Here is a 21,664-nt window from a genome sequence, read left to right as displayed (position 1 = left end):
GCAGTGGTTGAGGATCTGTCTGCCAATGCAGGGGACATGGGTTAGAGCCCTGGTCTGGGAAGATCCCACATGCCACAGAGCAACTAGGCCTGTGAGCCACAACTACTGAGCCTGTGCATCTGGAGCCTGTGCTCCACAACAAGAGAGGCCGCGATAGTGAGAGGCCCACACAACGGGATGAAGAGTGGCCCCCGCTTGCCGCAACTAGAGGAAGCCCTCGCACAGAAACGAAGACCTAACACAGCCAAATAAATAAATAAATAAATAAATAATAATTTTTAAAAAAAGAGAGCACAAATGCAGGATATCGGAAATGCATTTGAAATTAAAAGCCTGGCAACTTAAAACAATCTTGTTTAAATATAGACTACTATATCAAAACTTCATGGTAACTGCAAACCAAAATTCTACAATAGATACACACACACACACACACACACACACACACACAAAGGACACTAAAGTTTCTCATCAAATAACAAGAGAAGAGAATAAGAGAAAATAGGATGAAAAAACACCTACAAAAACAAATCCCAAACAATTAACAAAATGGCAATAAGAACACACACATCGATAGTTACCTTAAATGTAAATGGATTAAATTCTCCAACCAAAGGCATAGACTGGCTGAATGAATAGAAAAACAAGACCCTGTCTACAAGAGACCCACTTCAGATCAAGGGACACGTACAAAGTGAAAGTGAGGGGATGGAAAAATGTATTCCATGCAAATGGAAATCAAAAGAAAGCTGGAGTAGCAATACTCATGTCAGCTGAAATAAACTTTAAAATAAAGACTGTTACAAGAGACAAAGAAGGACACTGCATAATGATCAGGTGATCATTCCAAGAAGATATAACAATTGTAAATATATATGCACCCACCATAGGAGCACCTCAATATATAAGACAAATACTAACAACCATAAAAGGAGAAATCAACAGTAACACAATAATAATGGGGGATTTTAACACCCCACTTTCATCAATGGACAGATTATCCACACAGAAATTCAAGGAAACACAGGCCTTATATGACACATTAAACCAGATGGACTTAATTGATATTTATAGAGCATTCTATCCAAAAGCAGCAGAATACAGATTCTTCTCAAGTGCACATAGAACATTCTCCAGGATTGATCACATGCTGCACCACAAAGCAAGCCTTGGTAAATTTAAGAAAATTGAAATCATATCAAGCATCTTTTTTCCAACCACAACACTATGATATTTGAAATCAACTACAAGAAAAAAACTGTAAAAAACAAAAACATGTGGAAGCTAAACAATATGCTACTAAACTACCAATAGATCACTGAAGAAATCAAAGAGGAAATCAAAAAATACCTAGAGGCAAATGAAAATGAAAACACGATGATCCAAAACCTATGGGATTCAGAGGGGGAAGAGGGGGTGGGATGAATTGGGAGATTGGGCTTGACATGTATACACTACTAAGTATAAAATAGATAACTAATGAGAAGCTACTGTATAGCACAGGAAACTCTACTCAATGCTCTGTGGTAACCTAAATGTGAAGGAAATCTAAAAAAGAGTGGATATATGTGTATACATAAATGATTCACTTTGCTGCACAGCAGAAACTAACACAACATTGTAAAGCAACTATACTCCAATAAAAATTAATTTGAAAAAAGAACTATGGAGTGCAGCAAAAGCAGTTCTAAGGGGGAAGTTTATAGCAATACAATCTTACCTCAGGAAACAAGAAAAATCTCAAATAAACAACCCAAACTCACACCTAAAGCAACTAGAGAGAGAGGAACAAACAAAACCCAGTTAGTGAAAGGAAAGAAATCATAAAGATCAGAGCAGAAATAAATGAAGTAGAGACAAAGAAAACAATAGAAAAGATCAATGAGACTTCCCTGGTGGCACAGTGGTTAAGAATCTGCCTGCCGGCGCAGGGGACACGGGTTCGAGCCCTGGTCTGGGAGGATCCCGTATGCCGCAGAGCAACTAAACCCGTGCGCCACAACTGCTGAAGCCCCCATGCCTGGAGCCCATGCTCCGCAACGGGAGAGGCCACCGCAGTGAGAGGCCCATGCACGGCAGCGGAGAGTGGCCCCCACTTGCTGCAACTGGAGAGGGCCCTCATGCAGCAGCAAAGACCCAATGCAGCCAAAACTAAATAAATTAATTAAAAAAAAAAAAAAAGAAAAGATCAATGAAACTAAAAGCTGCTTCTTTGAAGAGATAAACAAAATTGACAAACCTATAGCCAGACTGATCAAGAAAAAGAGGGAGAGGGCTCAAATCAATAAAATTAGAAATGAAAAAAGAGAAGTTACAACAGACACCACAGAAATACAAAGGATCATAAGAGACTACTACAGGCAACTATATGTCACTAAAATGTACAACCTACAAGAAATGGACAAATGCTTAAAAAGGTACAATCTACCAAGACTGAACCAGGAAGAAATAGAAAATATGAACAGACAAATCACAAGTACTCAAATTGAAAATGTGATTTAAAAAATTCCAACAAACAAGAGTCCAGGACCAGATGGTTTCACAGGCAAATTCTATCAAACATTTAGAGAAGAGTTAACACCTATCCTTCTGAAACTATTCCAAAAAATCTCAGAGGGAGGAACTCTCCCAAACTCATTCTATGAGGCCACCATCACCCTGATACCAAAACCAGAAAAAAATACCACACACACACAAAAAATTACAGGCCAATATCATTGATGAACATAGATGCAAAAATCCTCAACAAAATACTAGCAAACCAAATCCAAGAATACATTAAAAGGATCATACACCATAATCAAGTGGGATTTATCTCAGGGATGCAAGGATTTTTCAATATCTGCAAATCAATCAGTGTGATACACCACATCAACAAATTGAAAAATAAAAACCATATTATCATCTCAACAGATGAAGAAAAAAGCGTTTGAAAAACTTCAACACTCATTTATGATAAAAAGTCTCCAGAAAGTGTGCATAGAGGGACCATAATTCAATACAATAAAAGCCATATATGACAAACCTAGAGCTAACATCATACTCAACAGTGAAAAGCTAAAAACATTTCCTCTAAGATCAGGAACTGATTTCAGAGAGACAGCAGTGAGTGGTGTGGTGAAGTGAGATCTTAATTCCCTGCCCAGGAATTGAACCTGGGTAGCCTGGATGAAAACCAGGAATCCTAGCCACCACACCCCTTGGCACTTACCCCCAATGAAAAATGCATTTCTCACGGAGGCAAAACAGTAAAAACAGGTACAAAGTTTATTATTAGAGACATAGCACAACAACAAGTGGGAGAGCACACTTATCAATGTAATCGTCACCTTTTTCAGTTTTCATATTAAATTAGTAGGAGAAATGTCTCCATTATATGGTAACATATTTTATGAACCAAATATTGAGACTCATCATTTAAAATACAATCTGACAATAAAAGAAAATATTTGAGATCTGGAGAGTCTCAGAAAATTCTGGATGGATGAATACCTCATCCATGTTAACAAAAACCTAAATCAAATTCTTCTCCACCACATAAATAACTATCACGAAAAAAAATCCATGCTTTCTTTATTATATTTTCCCCTCTTTCAGCAGAAAGCTGGTAGATTCTGAAGAAAAAATAAATTTAAAACACTAATATCTATAACAAACTTGATCTTCAGTGCTATCTTACTTGAAAATGAATTAATTATATAGATTTTCAAAGAACAGAATTATTCAGTTTTGAAATAAAAGAAGTCTGTTCCACAGACGCAAATAAGCCTTTAGGTTTTATGTTGATTGTAATATAAAGAGAGTATACAAGATAAAGGCAAATGGCACAATATATATGTGGGGTAAACCATATAAAAATATTTTGGAATAAAATAATGAATTCACTATATGTGTTGGAATAGGAAACTTGTAACTGTGTTGTGTAATAGCCATTTGTTATAACTTTTGTTATAGCTGTATTTCAGTTGTATCCTTTCAATTATTTATTTATTTTGGCTGCTCTGGGTCTTAGTTGAGGTATGTGGGCTTCTTAATTGCAGCATGTGAACTCTCAGTTGCTGCATGCATGTGGGATCTAGTTCCCTGACCAGGGATCGAACCCAGGCCCCCTGTATTGGGAGTGTGGAGTATTATCCACTGGACCACCAGGGAAGTCCCTCCTTTCAATCGTTTAATATGACCAAACCATCTGTTTTAAGTGTAATTTTGCCTGAGATATTTTCCCCCCTTCTTCTTCTTCTTTTTTTTTTTTTTTAACTCTGGACTACATGTCCGGCAGAATTCTCTTAAATAAACTAGGTCCTGATTTGAATTTTTCACTGTATCCACATTGGCCATTTAGATTGCTCCCAAAAATCAACAAAATGCTGTTCACTGGCAGATTTACCATGATAAAGAACATAACATAAGAAAACAGGCCATTATTTTAATGAAAACTGTATGTGAGATCCAAATAATTTAGGCTACTTATATATCTATTCTTGAAAAAAGTACAGATTTAAAATTTTTCCATATGATTCCTGACTCTAACTCACTTTTCCTTTACCTAAATGGAAAACTATTTTCTTCCTAGTGATGAGAAACGTCTCTTTTTCTAGGAATGGAGACTTCTATCCACACAATGGATTAGAAAAAAAGGAACAACTTCCTTGCCATGCTGGCCACAGCTTTCCTGACTGCATCTTCCAAGTCAATGCCAGAAGTTACAGGGAGCTGGATATTGTTGAATATGTTCTGAGACTCTTGGACATTGATTCCTTCAAGCCTAACCACCAGAGCTATGAGTTCTAGTGTTCAGCAGTCTTTGATGATATCATCAGCAATGATAGCAAATTTCACTATTTACCTTAGGATCAGCAATGAGCAAATAAAATATTTAATACACTGAGCTTCCCTAACACTGAGATCCAAGAAGTTGGTTGGACTTCGACCATGAAGAGAAATGACGTCATATGGAGCTATGTCTAGTCCAGCACCACTCACAAACAGTTGGTATTCCCATTTAGTTTTATGTATTTTAGGTCATATCTACTGACTTAATTTTGAGCAGATGCATTTTTTATTTGTTGTCCATGGCAAATATATCTTTTTGTAGATATCTTGAATTGTCCTCAAAGTGTATCTTGACATCAAAACAGACAACTTGTCTTTCTGGAATTTCACCAAAGGGTTTCAGTTCAACCTAAGTAGCATAAATTTCTAGGGAGGAATTCCATGACTTCTTAATTTGATTCACAGCCTAATTTTCATAGACCCCATAGAAGCCTAAATTTTCTCCTGTCCACTAAATTTGACTGTTCGTCAAAACTGTCTTCAAAAATGTAAATTTGTTCCTTAAAAATATATTCTGGTATAGAAGCAGCCACTGATTAAATGTCAATGCCCCTGCCTGAGGCTGCACATCAGCAAAAGCCATTGCAGTATGCGCCCATTAAAATTTCCAAGAAGGAACTTCCCTGGTGGTCCAGTGGTAAAGAATCTGCCGTACAATGCAGAGGACACAGATTCAATCCCTGGTCAGGGAACTAAGATCCCACATGCTGCGGGGCAATTATGTCCACATGCACAACTACTGAGCTTGTGCGCCTCAACTAAGCAGACTGCATGCTGCAAACTACAGAGCCCACGTGCTCTGGAGCCTGTGTGCCACAACTACAGAATGCATGCACCCTAGAGCCTGCACGCCACAATTAGAGAGAATCCTGCATGCCACAACAAAAGATCCTGCATGCCTCAACAAAGATCCCATGTGCCACAACTAAGACCCAACACAGCCATAAATAAATAAATAAATAAATAAATCTGAAAAGAAAGTCTATTTGTTTCAAAATTTTTTCCAAGTAGGAGCATCATACACAGTGTCAGTCACAATATATTTGAACTATTGTCTTGTTGTGTAACATTATTTTCTTATTCTTGGATTCCTGCAGGATCAGCCATCTTTTAGAGATTAATTACATTTTCTTGGACTTGGCTGACAGAGTGACGGCACCAAGACTCACAGATGTTTTGGACCTGCATTGTCATGGGGGAATGACATCTTAAACAAATACCAAGCACAAAGGAGTCTGACTGGGTGATTGAGATGAGAGGAGAAGGAGGCTTAGTAGAGATTTAATTCTTTATTGGAAACAAACCTGAAGAAAACACCCAGTTGTGTGTGTGTGTGTGAATGTGCACACATGTTTGTGGCTGGTTTTTTTGCAGTTTTCTTTTTTCTTGTAGTTGATTTCTAGTCTCATAGCATTGTGGTTGGAAAAGATACTTGATATGATTTCAGTTTTCTTAAATTTTACTGAGACTTATTTTGTGACCTAGCATGTGATCTATCTTGGAGAATGTCCCATGTGCACTTGAAAAGAATGTGTATTCTGCAGCTTTTTGATGGAATGTTCTATACATATCTATTATGTCCATTTTGTCTAATGTGTCTTTTCAGGCCAGTGTTTTCCTATTGGTCTTCTGTCTGAAGGATCTTCCATTGATGTATCAATAAGTAGGATGTTAAAGTCTCCTATTTTAACATCCTGTCAGTTTCTCCCTTTGTTTCTGTAAGTATTTGCGTTACGTATTTAGGTGCTCTTATGTTGGGTGCATATATATTTACAATTGTTATATCTTTATGTTGGATTGATCCCTTGATCATTATGTATTATCCTTCTTTGTTTCTTGTTACAGTCTTTGTTTTAAAGTCTATTTTGTCTGACATGTTTTGCTACTCCAGATTTTTAGAAAATTTCCATTTGCCTGGAGTACCTTTTTCCATCCCCTCACTTTCAACCTGTGTGTGTCTTTAGGTCTGAAGTGAGACTTTTGTAGGCAGCAAATACATGAGTCTTGTTTTTGTATCCATTCAGCCACTGTATGTCTTTTGACTAGAGCATTTTGTCCATTTACACTTAAAGTAATTATTGATAGGTATGTACTTACTGCCATTTTGTTCATTGTTTTGGGGTTGTTTTTGTAGTTCTTTTTGTTCCTTTCTTCTTTTGTTCTCTTCCCTTGTGACTTGATGACTCTTTAGTGTTATGTTTGGATTCCTTTCTCTTTGTGTCTGTATCTAATATAGATTTTTAATTTGTGGTTATTATAAGGTTTATATATAGCAATCTAAATATATACATAATTAATTTAAGTTTCTGATCTCTTAATTTCAAATGCAGTTTAACAACCCTGCGTTTTTACTCCACCCACCACATTTACTGCTTTTGACATCATATTTACATCTTTTTGTTTTGTGTATTCCTTAGCTGCTTATTGAGGATATAGATGATTTTACCACTTTTGTCTTTTAACCTTCCTTCTATCTTTGCACGTGGTTGATTTACTACCTTTACTGTATATTTGCCTTTAGCAATGAGCTTTTTCCTTTCATAATTTTCATATTTCTAGTTGTGGCCTTTTCTTGTTCACTTAGAGGAGTTTCTTTAACATTTCTTGTAAAGCTGGTTTCATGGGACTGAACTCTGTTAGCTCTGCTTGTCCGTAAAACATTAAAAAAATTCTTTATTGGGGTATAGTTATTTTACAATGTTGTGATAGTTTCTACTGTACAGTGAAGTGGAGTTCCCCATGCTATACATCAGGTTCTCATTAGTTATCTATTTTATACATATTAGTGTATATATGTCAATCCCAATCTCCCAATTCATCCCTCCTGTGCTTTCCCCCCTTGGTGTCCATGTTTGTTCTCTACATCTGTGTCTCTATTTCTGCCTTGCAAACCGGTTCATCTGTACCATTTTTCTAGATTCCACATATATGTATTAATATACGATATTTGTTTTTCTCCTTCTGACTTACTTCACTCTGTATCACAGGCTCTAGGTCCATCTACATCTCTGCAAATGACCCAATTTCATTCCATTTTATAGCTAATATTCCACTGTATATATGTACCACATCTTCTTTAACCATTCAAACTGTCACTGCTTGCAGATGACATGATACTATATATACAAAATCCTAAAGATGCCACCAGAAAACTACTAGAGCTAATTGATGCATTTGGTAAAGTTGCAGGATACAAAATTAATGCACAGAAATCTCTTGCATTCCTATACACTGAAAACGAAAGATCAGAAAGAGAAATTAAAGAAACAATCCCATTCACCATTGAAACAAAAAAATAAAATACCTAGGAATAAACCTACTCAAGGAGGTAAAAGAAAGACCTGTACTCAGAAAACTATAAGACACTAACGAAAGAAATCAAAGATGACACAAACAGATGGAGAGATTTACCATGTTCTTGGACTGGAAGAATCAAAATTGTGAAATGACTATACTACCCAAAGCAATCTACAGATTACTGCAATCCCTATCAAATTACCAATGGCATTTTTTACAGAACTAAAACAAAAAATCTTAAAATTTGTATGGAGACACAAAAGACCCTGAATAGCCAAAGCAATCTTGAGAAAAAAAAAAAAAAAAAATGGAGCTGCAGGAATCAGACTCCCTGACTATACAACAAAGCTACAGTAATCAAGACAATATGGTACTGGCACAAAAACAGAAATATAGATCAATGGAACAGGCTAGAAAGCCCAGAGATAAACCCATGCACCTATGGTCAACTAATCTATGACAAAGGAGTCAAGGATATACAATGGAGAAAAGGTATTCTCTTCAATAAGTGGTGCTGGGAAAACTAGACAGCTACATGTAAAAGAATAAAAGTAGAACACTCCCTAACACCATACACAAAAACTAACTCAAAATGGATTAAAGACCTAAATGTAAGACCTGACACTATAAAACTCTTAGAGGAAAACATAGGAAGAACACTCTTTGACAAGAAAGATCTTTTTTGACTCATCTCCTAGAGTAATGGAAATAAAAATAAAAATAAACAAATGGGACCTAATGAAACTTAAAAGCTTTTGCACAGCAAAGGAAACTATAAAAAAGATGAAAAAAAAAAACCCTCAGAATGGGAGAAAATATTTGCAAATGAATCAATGGACAAAAGATTACTCTCCAAAATATATAAATGGCTCATGCAGCTCAATATCAATAAAACAAAGAGCCCAATTCAAAAATGGGTGGAAGACCTAAATAGACATTTCACCAAAGAAGACATACAGATGGCCAAGAAGCACGTGAAAAGCTGCTCAACATCACTAAGTATTAGAGAAATGCAAATCAAAACTACAGTGAGTTATCACCTCACACCAGTTACAATGGGCATCATCAGAAAATCTACAAGCAATAAATGCTGGAGAGGGTGTGGAGGAAAGGGAACCCTCTTGCACTGTTGGTGGGAATGTAAATTGATACAACCACTATGGAGAACAGCATAGAGGGTCCTTAAAAAACTAAAAATAGAATTACCATATAACCCAGCAATCCCACTCCTGGGCATATACCCAGAGAAAACTATAAATCAAAAAGACACATGCACCGCAATGTTCATTGCAGCACTATTTACAATAGCCAGGTCATGGAAGCAACCTAAATGTCCATCAGCGGACAAATTGTCCATAAAATTTTGATCTCTCCTTCAAATCTGAATGAAAGCCTTGCCAGGTATTCTTGGCTGCAGGTTTTCCTCTTTCATCACTTTAAACATATCATGCCACTCCCTTCTGGCCTGAAGAGTTTCTGCTGAAAAGTCAGCTGATAGCCTTATGGGAGTTCCCTTGTACATAACTTGTTGATTTTCCCTTGCTGCTTTTAATATTCTCTATCTTTAATTTTTGCCATTTTAATTACAATGTGTCCTCTTTGTGTTGATCCTGTCTGGGACTCTCTGCTTCCTGCACCTGAATGTCTGTTTCCTTTCCCAGGTTAAGGAAGTTTATAGCTCTTATATTTTCAAGTATGTTCTCTGTCCCTTTTTTCTCTCTCTCTTCTCCTTCAAGGACCCCTATAATGTGAATGCTAGTGTGCTTGATGTTGTCTCAGATGTCTCTTAGACTGTCTTCATCTCTTTTTTTTCTTTTTTCTGTTCAGCTTCAGTGATTTCCACTACTCTGTCATCCAGCTCACTGATTGGTTCCTCTGTGTCATCTAATCTACTAGTGATTCCTTCTAACATGTTTTTCATTTCAGTTATTGTGTTCTTCATCTGTTTGGTTCATCTTTATATTTTCCAACTCCTTATTAAAATTCTGACTTCTCACTCTGTTCATCCATTCTTCTCCCAAAAGTCCTTTGATCATTTTTATGATCATTACCTTGAACTCTTTATCAGGTAAATTACTTAATCTTCACTTTATTTAGTTCTTCTTCTGAGGTTTTGTCCCATCTTATTCCTTCATTTGGAACATGTTTCTCTGTCACCTCATTTTGCTTAATTTCTTATTTTTATTTCTATGTATTTGGTAGGTTGGTTATGTTTCCTGACCTTGAAGAAATGGTTGTGGCTCTCTCTTGCTTATGAGTTCTTCAAGATCATGGACAGTGTTTTATTCATCTTTGTATCCCCAGTATCTAAGATAGTGTATTATATATACTAGGTACTCAATAACTGACTATTAAATGAATTATTAAGTGAATTAATAATCATTTTGGGGACTTCCCTGGTGGCACAGTGGTTAAGGATCCGCCTGACAATGCAGGGGACATAGGTTCGAGCCCTGGCCCTGGAAGATCCCACATGCTGTGAAACAACTGAGCCTGTGCACCACAACTACTGAACCTGAGCTCTAGAGCCCACGAGCCACAACTACTGAGCCTGCATGTCACACCTACTGAAGCCTGCACATCTAGAGCCCGTGCTCTGCAACAAAAGAAGCCACCGCAATGAAGAGTAGCCCCTGCTCGCCATAACTAAAGAAAACCTACTCGCAGCAATGAAGACCCAATGCAGCCAAAAATAAAAATTAATTAATTAATTTAAAAAAATCATTTTGGACCAGTCTTTAGGCCACTGGAAAGCCTTCTCTAGATCATGTTTTGAGAACTACTGCCATAGCAGCATGTCTAAGAATCTTAGTTTATTTTGTTTAAAGCATTCTCTGGCAGAATGAATAACTCACATAATCTCAGTCACAATTTTATCAATATAGATATTAACAACCATACTGGGTCCAACTGTTACTTCAGTTTTGTACATAGAACTCCATAGGTCTATAAAATTTATTCTATTGGAAAACAGAGTGATCTTAAATTAATTTTTAAATTTTACACAATTAAGTAAAATTGAGACAAGGCCTAATACGTTTTAAGCTCAGAGGTTTCATTTCTACTTTCATTGTGAAGACAATACATACAATACATACATCTTCTACTACCAGTTCTTCAAGTCACAACACTTAAGACCAGAGCTAGATTAAAAATAAATAAATGGGCCAGGACTCCCACTCCACCCACAAAATAATCCAGGCAGGAAATTCCTACTTGCCCATTGCTCAATCTAACCTTGCTAAAGAAAGAGACCTTTGGGTGGGTAAGTTCTTATTCAAATGAATTCCTAAGGATGGTGCTCAGTAAGAGATCCACCTGTCTAGAAAAGACCCAAACTCTGTGTCACTCGTAATGGACCAATGTGGAGTCCAAACAGATGACAGAGCACAGCATCTCCTAGGTCTTCCCTTCCTCCTCAGCCCCACTGCTGTAATTTGGGCAGACTTTAGAGGCACAACTTCCTCCTGCATGGATTCTCTACTCATCAGTTCTAAATACTACATCAGGTGATCTCTGTTTCTTCAACTACCTATCTGTTGATCTCATGGTACTCTGTCAAATACGCTTTTTATCCAGAAATAATGCAGCTGGATTCATGGCTATCATTTATGGACCACTATGGGCCAGCCACTATGCTAAGCACTTTACAAATCATTTACTAATTTAATCCTGCCAGCAACAATACGAGGTAAATATTCTTTATTATTATCATCCTCACTTTAGAGATAAAGCTGAAAGAAGTTAAGTCCAGGTCCCTTAACTTCCAGGCTGGTGCTTGAACATTATGTAACACTGTTGTAGCAAATGTCACCAAACACTTTACAGCCTTCATTCAAACAATTAATCGTGAGACAGGCTGGGACCTGGGACCCTTTGATACAGTGCTGCAATACTTGCACTTGGACAAACGTCTCCTTGAGCAACAAAATCCAAAGAAACTATAAGAGACTAAAAATAATTGTATGCATGTGCAGTTGAGGCAAATTAAGGACAAGAAGATATAAAAAGACCAAAAAACCCAACTGCCACTTCTGAAGAGCTGGGAGCAAAAACAGGGTGTCAGTAGCAAAAGCAGGGTACTGGGAATGCCCCCTGCACTCAACACCACCAAAGGGGTGGACAAAACTCCTAAGCTACCCCTTCAGCCCGACCCATAGACTCACCAGTACCTACCCTCACTCCATATAAGGAACCAGCTTGCCCCCCCCTCGGGGAGCAAGCAAGGGAAACCATTACTTGTTTTCACTCCCTCCTGCAGCTGCAGGAGCCCCAGTAAAGCCTTCCCTGAATTTCTGGTCTGGCATTTAGTCAATTTCTATTCACTGGGGGAAGGCCAAGAACCCTGGTTGATATCAATTTCCTTCAAATTACCTGGGCATGGGTCCCTGCCAGTTTGGCAGCCCATGAGAACTTCCTGGATTAATTCAAAGATATATTAGTCTCCAACAAGTCTATTACCTGAAATTCTATAAACCTCTCTGTATGACGTCCTACTAGATTATCTATTAGCTGTATTTTTCCAATGTTTATTAACTGATGAGAAATGCTTTATTTGTTTGCCTGTGACAAAGCTGCATATCACAGTAGTTTACCTTGAACAGTACCTAGTAGTCAACTAAAAGATAAAAGATGTTTGATGATGGGGATATTTAGGAAAGCTGCTTCAGTTAGCAGAGCACAAGGTCTTGCATCTTTGTGTACTTATAGGCTTGGCAGGTGTAACAGTAGCCATGATGAAGCAGAAAAGAAATGCCTAGAAATGGGAATGGGCCAAGGAGTTTTCTTTAAAACTCATTCTTTAAAACCCTGGGAGCTTTATAATAGATAGTTTATTTTTAGATATCTTAAAAGGGCACTATGGTCAAGTCAGTTTTCTTAACAAACTCTGGATATGTTTATTAGAAGATGGAAGATAGTTGAGAGAGACGAGAGAAAGAGAAAAGTTGGTGATAGCCAGAAGAAAGGGAATAAAGATAGAAGAGGATAGCCTATTGGTACAGACTAGCTCAAGAATGAAGAGAATACCTACTCTGCTGAGATTGATTAGGAAGAGGAAAGAAAGGGTATGGAGGAAATACTTACAAAAATAAGGTAATTCCTAGGGTGATGGTACTCAATGGTCTCTCTTCTCTGGTGCAGTGGGGAGAGCTGGATGTACATTGTTAAAAACATGGTGGGTTGAGGAGGTGGAAAGAGAAAAAATTTAAAGATAGTTGCTGTGGATTGGAGGAAGCAATAGCGATACTGATTTATAGATGATAGGTTGTGGCTTTAGCTAAAACACACAAATTTGTAATGAATTATGGCTAAGATTTTCTTTCACAATGCTATGTGGACCCTGAATTGTAGAAATCTGTGAATTTGTGACTGGAGGGAAATTAGTAGACTAGGAAAGGGAAAAATTGACCCAAATACTAGGTTTATTAGGAAGACCAATTAGAAAAGACCTACGGTCTGAGGAATCAAGAAGGGTTGAGAACCTGTATACATTCATTCATTCATTTTACAATCTTTTATTGAGGATCTGTCACATATTAATTGTCTGTTAACTTCTTTAATACAAGGATGAATAAGATCCTGCCCTGAGTTAAATGTTAACAGGTGGCAAGGCTGTCACTAACTGCTATGGAATACATGTGTACAAATATACTTTGGAAAAGTTGGTTCTAAGTGGTGCCAAGTCTGTCTCACATTCAGACAATAAGAGAAACAGAGAGAAAAGCTTAAGTTATTCAGACAGTAGGTAGATCCAAACAGTCAAATGATATACAACAGAGAATAACTATTGACATAAATAGAGGACAAAGGTGGTGAGAAGGTGAGGGTTTGTGAGTGGTATATGATCCTGAAGGAGATGTTTGAGATGTAGGAGATATGGGAGTCCAAGCTGAATCTGGCCATTGGAGAAATGTCATTCCTTGAGGTTAGAAAAAAGATATAATTTGGTATGGGGATTAAACTCTCTGGGCTTCCTCCATCCCCTTTCATTCATCATATGAATTGCAGGTACCTACCTAGAGAAATTAGCTGAGGGAGTCAAATGAAAGGAGTAAAAATCAATGGCAGGGATCCATGTCCATGTAGTTTGGTCGACCTAGGGCCAATATTAATATTTTTATTGATGTTTTTGAGAGAATGAATCAAGGCCTATAGATTAATTTGATGAACAACACAAAGACGAAAAATACTTGACTTGTGTCCTTGGAGATTATTCACTTTTTAGGTGTTTATTGCCTATTTTCTTCAAACTAGATTCTAAGTTCCATGAGGGCAGGGACCTTGTCAGTCTTGTTCATTGTTGTTTTCCCAGCACCCAGAACTGTGCCTGTACATAATAGTTGCTCAGTAAATTGTTTTACATTGATTAAACAATAGCAGTAGACTGTGATAATTGCTGTGATACCAGTATGCACTGGTGCTTTGGCAGCAGAGCATTAACTCTGCTTTGGGGGTTGGGGAAGCTTTCAGAAAGAAGGTGGCATTTGAGCTTGAAGAATGGGTAGGACTTTGTGAAGTGGAATGGAAAGAGAAGAGTCTTCCAGAAAGGTTGGAACACCATAAATAAAGACAAAGCATTATGAAACACATGGTATGTTTGGGAGATACTGAAAAGTTTATTTTTTGAACACGGATACTTTAAAATGTACTTAGTGTCAGTGGAAAGTGAATTTCCTTCCCTACAAGTATACCTTACTTTATGGAATAGTTATGAAAGAAGGACCACAGGGAAATGTAAGAAAATTAAATTACTTTAAAAAGAATTTGGAGTGAAGTTCTTCTGTCATGTGGATAAACCTGCCCACAGTGAATCGCTCCTGAAAAGCTTTTCCTTCCAAAGAGGACTCATATATGGCCTTGGTGTAACTTTTTCCAAGAGGTTTATTCAGGAAGTATGAAGAAACTGGAGAGTTGAAAGAAAAGGTAATAGAGGCTAATGCTTCTAAAAACAATAAAATACTAGAAGGATCAAAGGTTTATTATTATTTAACGTGAGGAAGGAACACAATAAATGTTCAGCATTTAAGGACTATCACTAATCTAACCTTTCATAAAAACAGTATAGTGGAGGTGGAACCTGCAGAGACTTTTAGTGAACATCTACTATGGAACAGGTGCTTTGCATTCATTGCCTTACTTAATCCTCGCAACAGTCCAGAGAGACAGGGATTACCACTCTCCATTTTATAGATGAGGTAAGAGAGGGGCAGAATACCTGGGTAAACTACTGTGGTGGTAAATGAAACTGAAATCAAGGCCGACCGTGAAGGTTATTGTCTTTCCCCTACCCTATGCTGCCTCTAACTTAAGAAACTTTTTAATTAGAGAGAAACGTTCGTTATTAATATGAAACATAATACGAAAGAAAGGCATAGGTCTCCGTGTGTGTGTGTGTGTGTGTGTGTGTGTGTGTGTGTGTGTGTGTGTATGTGAAGTGAGTTCTGGTCCAAGTCCTATTGCACTGTGAAGCAATGTTCCCCAAATAGCCCCAGGCTTTGGTGTCTATAATCCATCCATTATAATTAACCCCAGGGTTAAGGTATTGTTTCTAAAACCTGATTAAAATGCAAATATGTAACCTGAGAGGACTGACGCCATCTCTCAATTACAAACCTAGGAGCTGGCTCTTTGAGAACTTGACCCGACCAGTCCAGTAGTCGGGAAAGGCGGGGATTGCCCGGGCATCCCTGCAGGAGAGGTCCCCAGGCACAGGAAAGCAGGTGAGGGGTGGATGTCTGGATAGGGGGAGTCACTCGGTGAGATCGCAGAGGTTGGAGCTAAGCTAAAAAACAAACTTTGCCCTCTGAACAATTCTCTGGGGAGGGAGCGAGGAATACACCTTGCCTTCTTATTCCAGGACTCTTTGGGAATCCCATAGACAGTCTTCCGAGGTTCACCATCTTGTAGCCCACGGCTCTTCCCGGGGGTAGACCCAGGAGCAATTAAACTCTGCCTGTGCAGCCTACTCCCCGCTCTCTGCCTAAGAAGCAGGGTCCGCAGATTTAACCCTTTCCCTCCAGACTCCCGCGCTCCCTCCCCCGCACCGTGTGGGCGTCTTGGCGACTGGGCATGCTCAGTCGCCGCCCGCGGTGTGCTTCCAGGGAAACCTCCGCACTCCCTACCCGGGCTGCTCTCTGTTGCCTCCTTGCCGCCGGCCTCCTGGGGTCCATCCCAGCTTGCTCTGCTCCTAGCGACCCAGATTCCTGCCCCGCCTCCGCCCCTCCCGCGCCCGCAGCCGGTGCTGCAGCCGCGGCCACCCTGGTCCAGGCTCTGCGCCGGGGACCGACCTCGTCGATCGCCGCGGTGGAACTTGCAGCTGGAGCCCTTGCGGAACGCGGAGATGGAGACCCGACTGCCGCACGCCAGGACCTGCTGAGCTTCTGCCGCCGCTGAGTCCATGTGAGTAGCTGCGTCCAGGGGCGACCCAACAGGAGCGGAGGGGAGAGGGGCGAATGCCCTTGAACAGGAGAGAGGTGGCGGCGAGGACTTTTGGCACCGTGAGAGCTGCGCTGTGTATGGGGCGCAGCAGAAATGCCAAGATTGTGGGCAGAGGGGGCAGGAATGAACGTGCATACTACTTCGGTTCAGGGGCTTCGTGGTCACTCAAGACCGTCATCTGTTCTCCCATCTTGACCCCCAAAATGAACACCCGGGGGATACAGGTCTGCGCGAGAGGCTGCGTCTTGGCCGGGGCGCGGGTCACGTAGTAACTGAACGCCGAGGGCTCTGGAGGAGGCATGCCCGGCAGAGGCCAAAATGGGAGGTGGGGACGAAGGTAGGCCTGGCCCGGGCGAGTGGCCTGTCCAGGTCCTAGGGTCCCCTGCCCCACGGCCTTAGGCCTCTGGGGCAGTGCAGGACTTCGGATTGGCGGACCGCAGAGCTGGGGGGTCATCAGCGCTGCGAACCGGGAGGAACTGAGGGGCTGGCGCGCGGTGCCTCCTCCTACTGCCAGGTTCCCCTCACTTATTGGGGCATCTTCTTTCCCAGGCAGGTAGAATTGAACAGGCGAGTGGGGCGCCACGGCTGACAGAGCTATTAAAAGCAAAACAGTGAAGTGTGGTGGTGAGGCGTGCTGTTGTGAGTGCCTTTTTTTCCCCAAGTGTGAGTACAGAGTGCCCCTATTCACCGTGTTTCTACTCCACCTCTAAGTAGCGAGTCCGGTAACACACCTTATGAATATTTCAGGAACGACCTCGCAGGCTCGGTTGCTTCAGATCAAGTTTAATGAATATGTTTGTCAGCTTTTCTGCTCTGCACAGGCAGGTGGAAGCCCCGTGCCTCAGCTTTCCAAATCTCATCCCTTCCCTGTACCAACTAGGAAAAAGACGCTAATAACCCCAGTGAGCTTTAGATGGGTACCATAAATTAAGTCTGTCCTTTGGAGAGAAGAGTCTTGGGCAGATATCCAGGCATTGTTCTGCATCTCTGCAGTGTGCGTGTTGTGCCTGGAGCTTGACAAACCGGAGCTGCCAATATGGTGGAAAGCAGGTAATGTGCTTATGTTGGAATAAACGTCTTAATTCATTATCATCTTATGACACCAGGTAGTTACACAGACTTAGTCATTCTCTCCCTTAAAGTTGAATCTGAGATCTAGTTGAAATTTTGAAGAAGGCAAAATTTGTATCCCTCTATACTGGGGGGCATCTATCTTTCCTAAATTCTTTCATGGAAATAAGAAATGAACGTCTTTTCTGTAATCACTGTCAAGAACACTGAAAGAACACATTAATGTAAGGAACTTTCAGGATTGGAGCAAGCTGTAGGGCATCTTTCCTTACACTTTAGGTTATAACTTCCATTGCACCATCACCATTAATCAGTAAACCGACACACACAACAGTTAATACTCTAAAATAGTGCTCCTTTGCAGAAGAAACCTGCTTTTTCCTCCCTTAATGAGACAAGGTATGTCTCTAAATGACCTGTGAGGAATTCCTCTGTTGACCAAGATTTCAAGCCTTCAAGATTTACATGATGCTGAAAGAGGCATCTCTCTTCTCTTGTCAGCCCATACACAGTGAAGCTGAAGCAACTCAGTTTACAGATGTTCCACATTTAGAGAAGACTCTTCCAAAAAAGACCCACTACAGTTACACCACAGGCTCCACCTCCACCTGCCAGGCTGCTTCTCCCCAGCCTGTTAGTGAGGACAGTATGTCTCACTGTGCTTGATTAATGAAGAAAAGGAATCCCAAAATGAAAGACATTTATTTCCCATATTGTGTTTTCAAAATTAAATTTTCAAAAATTTTAATTATTAATACATAAAGACAAGGACTTAATTCAGGCATAGTAATGACTCTGAATATCAGCTTTCTAAGAGATTTGGGGCAACATTACAGTATTCTTTGTGCTGAAATTATTGATAGATGGTATTAGAAGGGAATTCTATGAAATTAACAAGATAAGTAAAAATTTTATATAATAAACAGCATTTCCTAAAGTATGTTACTGAGATGCTCAGAAAGTAACCCAGCTGCATTAACAGACATAAAATATGGCCAATTGAGAAGTTTGCAGAGCTTGGATACAAACCTCCAGGTGCTCTAAAGAAGCATTCCTTGAGTCCTCTGAGAATTTTTAAAGAGTCATTGGTAGAGCTGCCAGATTCAGCAAATAAAAATACAGGCTGTTCATCAGTTAAATTCGAATTTCAGATAAGCAATGAATAATTGTTTTTAAAGTCTTTTTTTTTTTAAAGCCAAATTTACCTCCTCCCCAATTGTGCTTTAAACCAATGGTTTTCAAATTTTGCTTTTTTTTTTTTTTAATTAATAGACTTTTACTTTTTTTTTTTTTAAGTATTTGTTTATTTATTTATTTATGGCTGTGTTGGGTCTTCGTTTCTGTGCGAGGGCTTTCTCTAGTTGTGGCAAGCGGGGACCACTCTTCATCGCGGTGCGCGGGCCTCTGACTATCGCGGCCTCTCTTGTTGTGGAGCACAGGCTCCACACACGCAGGCTCAGTAATTGTGGCTCACGGGCCCAGCTGCTCCGCGGCACGTGGGATCTTCCCAGACCAGGGCTCGAACCCGTGTCCCCTGCATTGGCAGGCAGATTCTCAACCACTGTGCCACCAGGGAAGCCCAATAATTGTTTTTAGTATAAGTATATCCCATGCACTGTTTGGGGTATACTTACACTAAAAACTTTTAAATTTGTTGTTCATCTGAAATTCAGTTTTGACTGAGCAGCCTGTATTTTATCTGGCAACTCTATAGTCACTGGAAATTTCTCATTCCTCTTTCTGGGGTCACTATGGTTTGAAAAAATAAAGTGGGGCAGAGATCATATGCTGTTCTGCAGGCAATCTGGGACAAGCCCAGTTCTGGTTCTAGCTATTGAAAACAACTCATGCTTAAAAGTGAGTACTTTCAGTTCAACACACCTCAGCTTGCTAGATTTAGTGAGAAGTGCCAAAACATACAAAGATGAGTAGGGGAAGTGGGGGTGGAGGAAGGGATCTGCATCATAAGATACAAGACTTGCAGGGTCCACTCTAGGAGCCTGGGAAGGACACTGAGTTCTGCTGAGCAGCTCCAGTCAGGGAGTGAGATGACCGGCAGTTTTGACAGGTCTGGCTTTGAATGAGAGAGTAAGATCTTATCCTGGGAGGCAAGGAAGATAGAAACCCATGGCTTTATACCTAATGGAGTGGAGCTGGAAGTTGATGGCCTCAGTTAGAGGACAGAGAAGCCTGCTGAGGATGAGGGAAGGGAGAAGGGGATTCTAAAGGACGTTACATAGTTGCTGATGGGAATGGAAGAGGGAGGTGAAAAGGGACAAGTGCAAGGATTGGTAACTGGTACTTGGGTGAATGCATCTCATTGCATTTAAAAAAAACAGTTGGTCTGCCCTTTGACTAATACCCAAAGGGCTCCTTCACTATTCTGCTACCATCCTGGTTTCCTCAGGAAAAAAGCATCATCAAACAAATAGTTTTATTACTTTTATATAAAAGATGGTATTTAAATGTAATATTTGAGATGCTGATCAATATTCTGTTGCTTTGGCACAGATTCCTGAAATAAGATAAGCAGATGTTTTGGCTTTAGCAAATCTGTTGCTTCAAATAGGAAAAGATACTAAATTGCAATCATTTTCTGATTTAGTCCAGCTGTCTTTAAGGAAGCAGATTCTGATGATGGAAAGAATGTAGATTTTACAGAAATAGCACTATGTGAAAATGACCATATGCTTGTAGTACCAGAGAGTACCTACAGAGAATGTTCCAAATGCAATTAATTCCAAAAAATAGCACACCACTTACATTTGTGTCTCTGAAGACCCAGTGGGTATTTTCACTATTGATCATTATAGGAATTTTCCAGGGAAGTGGAAGATCAAACCACTACAGAAAATCTTCATTTTCTGAAGATTCCAGTTTACCAATCTCAAGCAAATGATGATAGAGTGCCATTCTAGATTGCACTTCTGTCAACAAATCTAGTTATCTCTAGGGACCATCTTCAGAAGAGCCCCATATGTTTATCATATGTATGGTTAAATTTCTACTTCATATTTTACAATAAGTTTTTTAAATCATAAAAATAACTCTCTGCTAAAATGTATAGTGAAGCAGTTAATTTGCGACTTTCTTATCAAATGATTATTCCTTAAAATAGAACAGAAAACACTTCTATTTCAGGTATTTGTATTTTTCCTTTTTGTAGTGTCTGCCAAATATGTCCTGCCTTATAATTCTGATAGTACATGAGAAAAAGAGTGATCAAGGACATATTGAAGTTGCTAAAATCTCAAGGCAATTAGACTATAGTTTTTATTTTCAGCGAAGTTTCATATGGATATGACTTATTGAAAAAAGCCTTACTTCAGTGATCTCTAATGACAACTTATGTGGACTGTCACCCAGAGAGAGCTTTAACTGAAATTGTGTGCTCAATTCACATTCTAAGTCTTCAGTAAATACTTTGAATTTAAAGAATCTGAAGACAGCATGTTTTTGCATCCCAGGAGCTTTTAACCCTCCAGCTCACTTATGCTGACCAGGAGCAAGTCTTATTTTACATCAGTTTCTGTGCTATAAAATGGAAGATATGCACATTTAAAAAGAGAATATTGTGTCAACTCCAATCATCTATGTCTATAAGATAAACATTGTGTTCTAAAGGATAAATAACTCCATTCTCAATGTAATTAGACAATTTCTATATTGTCTATGTACTCTCTATAATGTTTCAGATGCCATCAAAATAATTCACAATTTGCTGTGTTTGATTTTTTGCTTTTTTGTTACAAAGCAAGATGATTGTGGTAAATGCTTAAGGAGAGCTCATTAAGCCTCTTTAAAAAATCAGTTTCAAACAAGCTAATGACTGCAGATTCAAAGGTCTTTACATAGCTTTTAAACATAGTTTCCATTTTAATTATTGGGATTGGGACTTCATTAATTAGAATGCGTGGTATAAGAGCTTATTTCAGCTGCTATAACTCTCAGTCCTATCCCTTGTATAAGTAGATCGCCATATGTTTTGAAGCTTTCATTCATGATGAAACTAACAATTTATTTA

At 39.3% G+C, this 21,664-nt stretch overlaps 1 protein-coding gene across 8 annotated transcripts in view; it reads left to right on the top strand.

Moving 5' to 3' along the window:
• Window positions 1-1,665: 1,665 nt before the first annotated feature.
• The window catches only part of ELMOD1 (ELMO domain containing 1), a 129,702-nt gene continuing 109,703 nt past the window's right edge, over window positions 1,666-21,664 (top strand). For 7 of the 8 annotated variants that reach the window (XM_082409515.1, XM_082409517.1, XM_082409520.1 and 4 more), the window contains exon 1: window positions 1,666-16,530. The gene's annotated coding sequence lies outside the window, so the exon portion shown is untranslated. The remainder of the gene's footprint in view (window positions 16,531-21,664) is intronic. The other variant, XM_082409514.1, reaches the window with a different exon arrangement.

Source organism: Balaenoptera physalus, assembly GCF_965194825.1.
Source record: "Balaenoptera physalus genome assembly, chromosome: 10".
Taxonomy (NCBI): domain Eukaryota; kingdom Metazoa; phylum Chordata; class Mammalia; order Artiodactyla; family Balaenopteridae; genus Balaenoptera; species Balaenoptera physalus.
The sequence above is the reverse complement of the archived record's forward strand: the minus strand, read 5'-3'. Positions and strand labels throughout refer to the sequence as shown.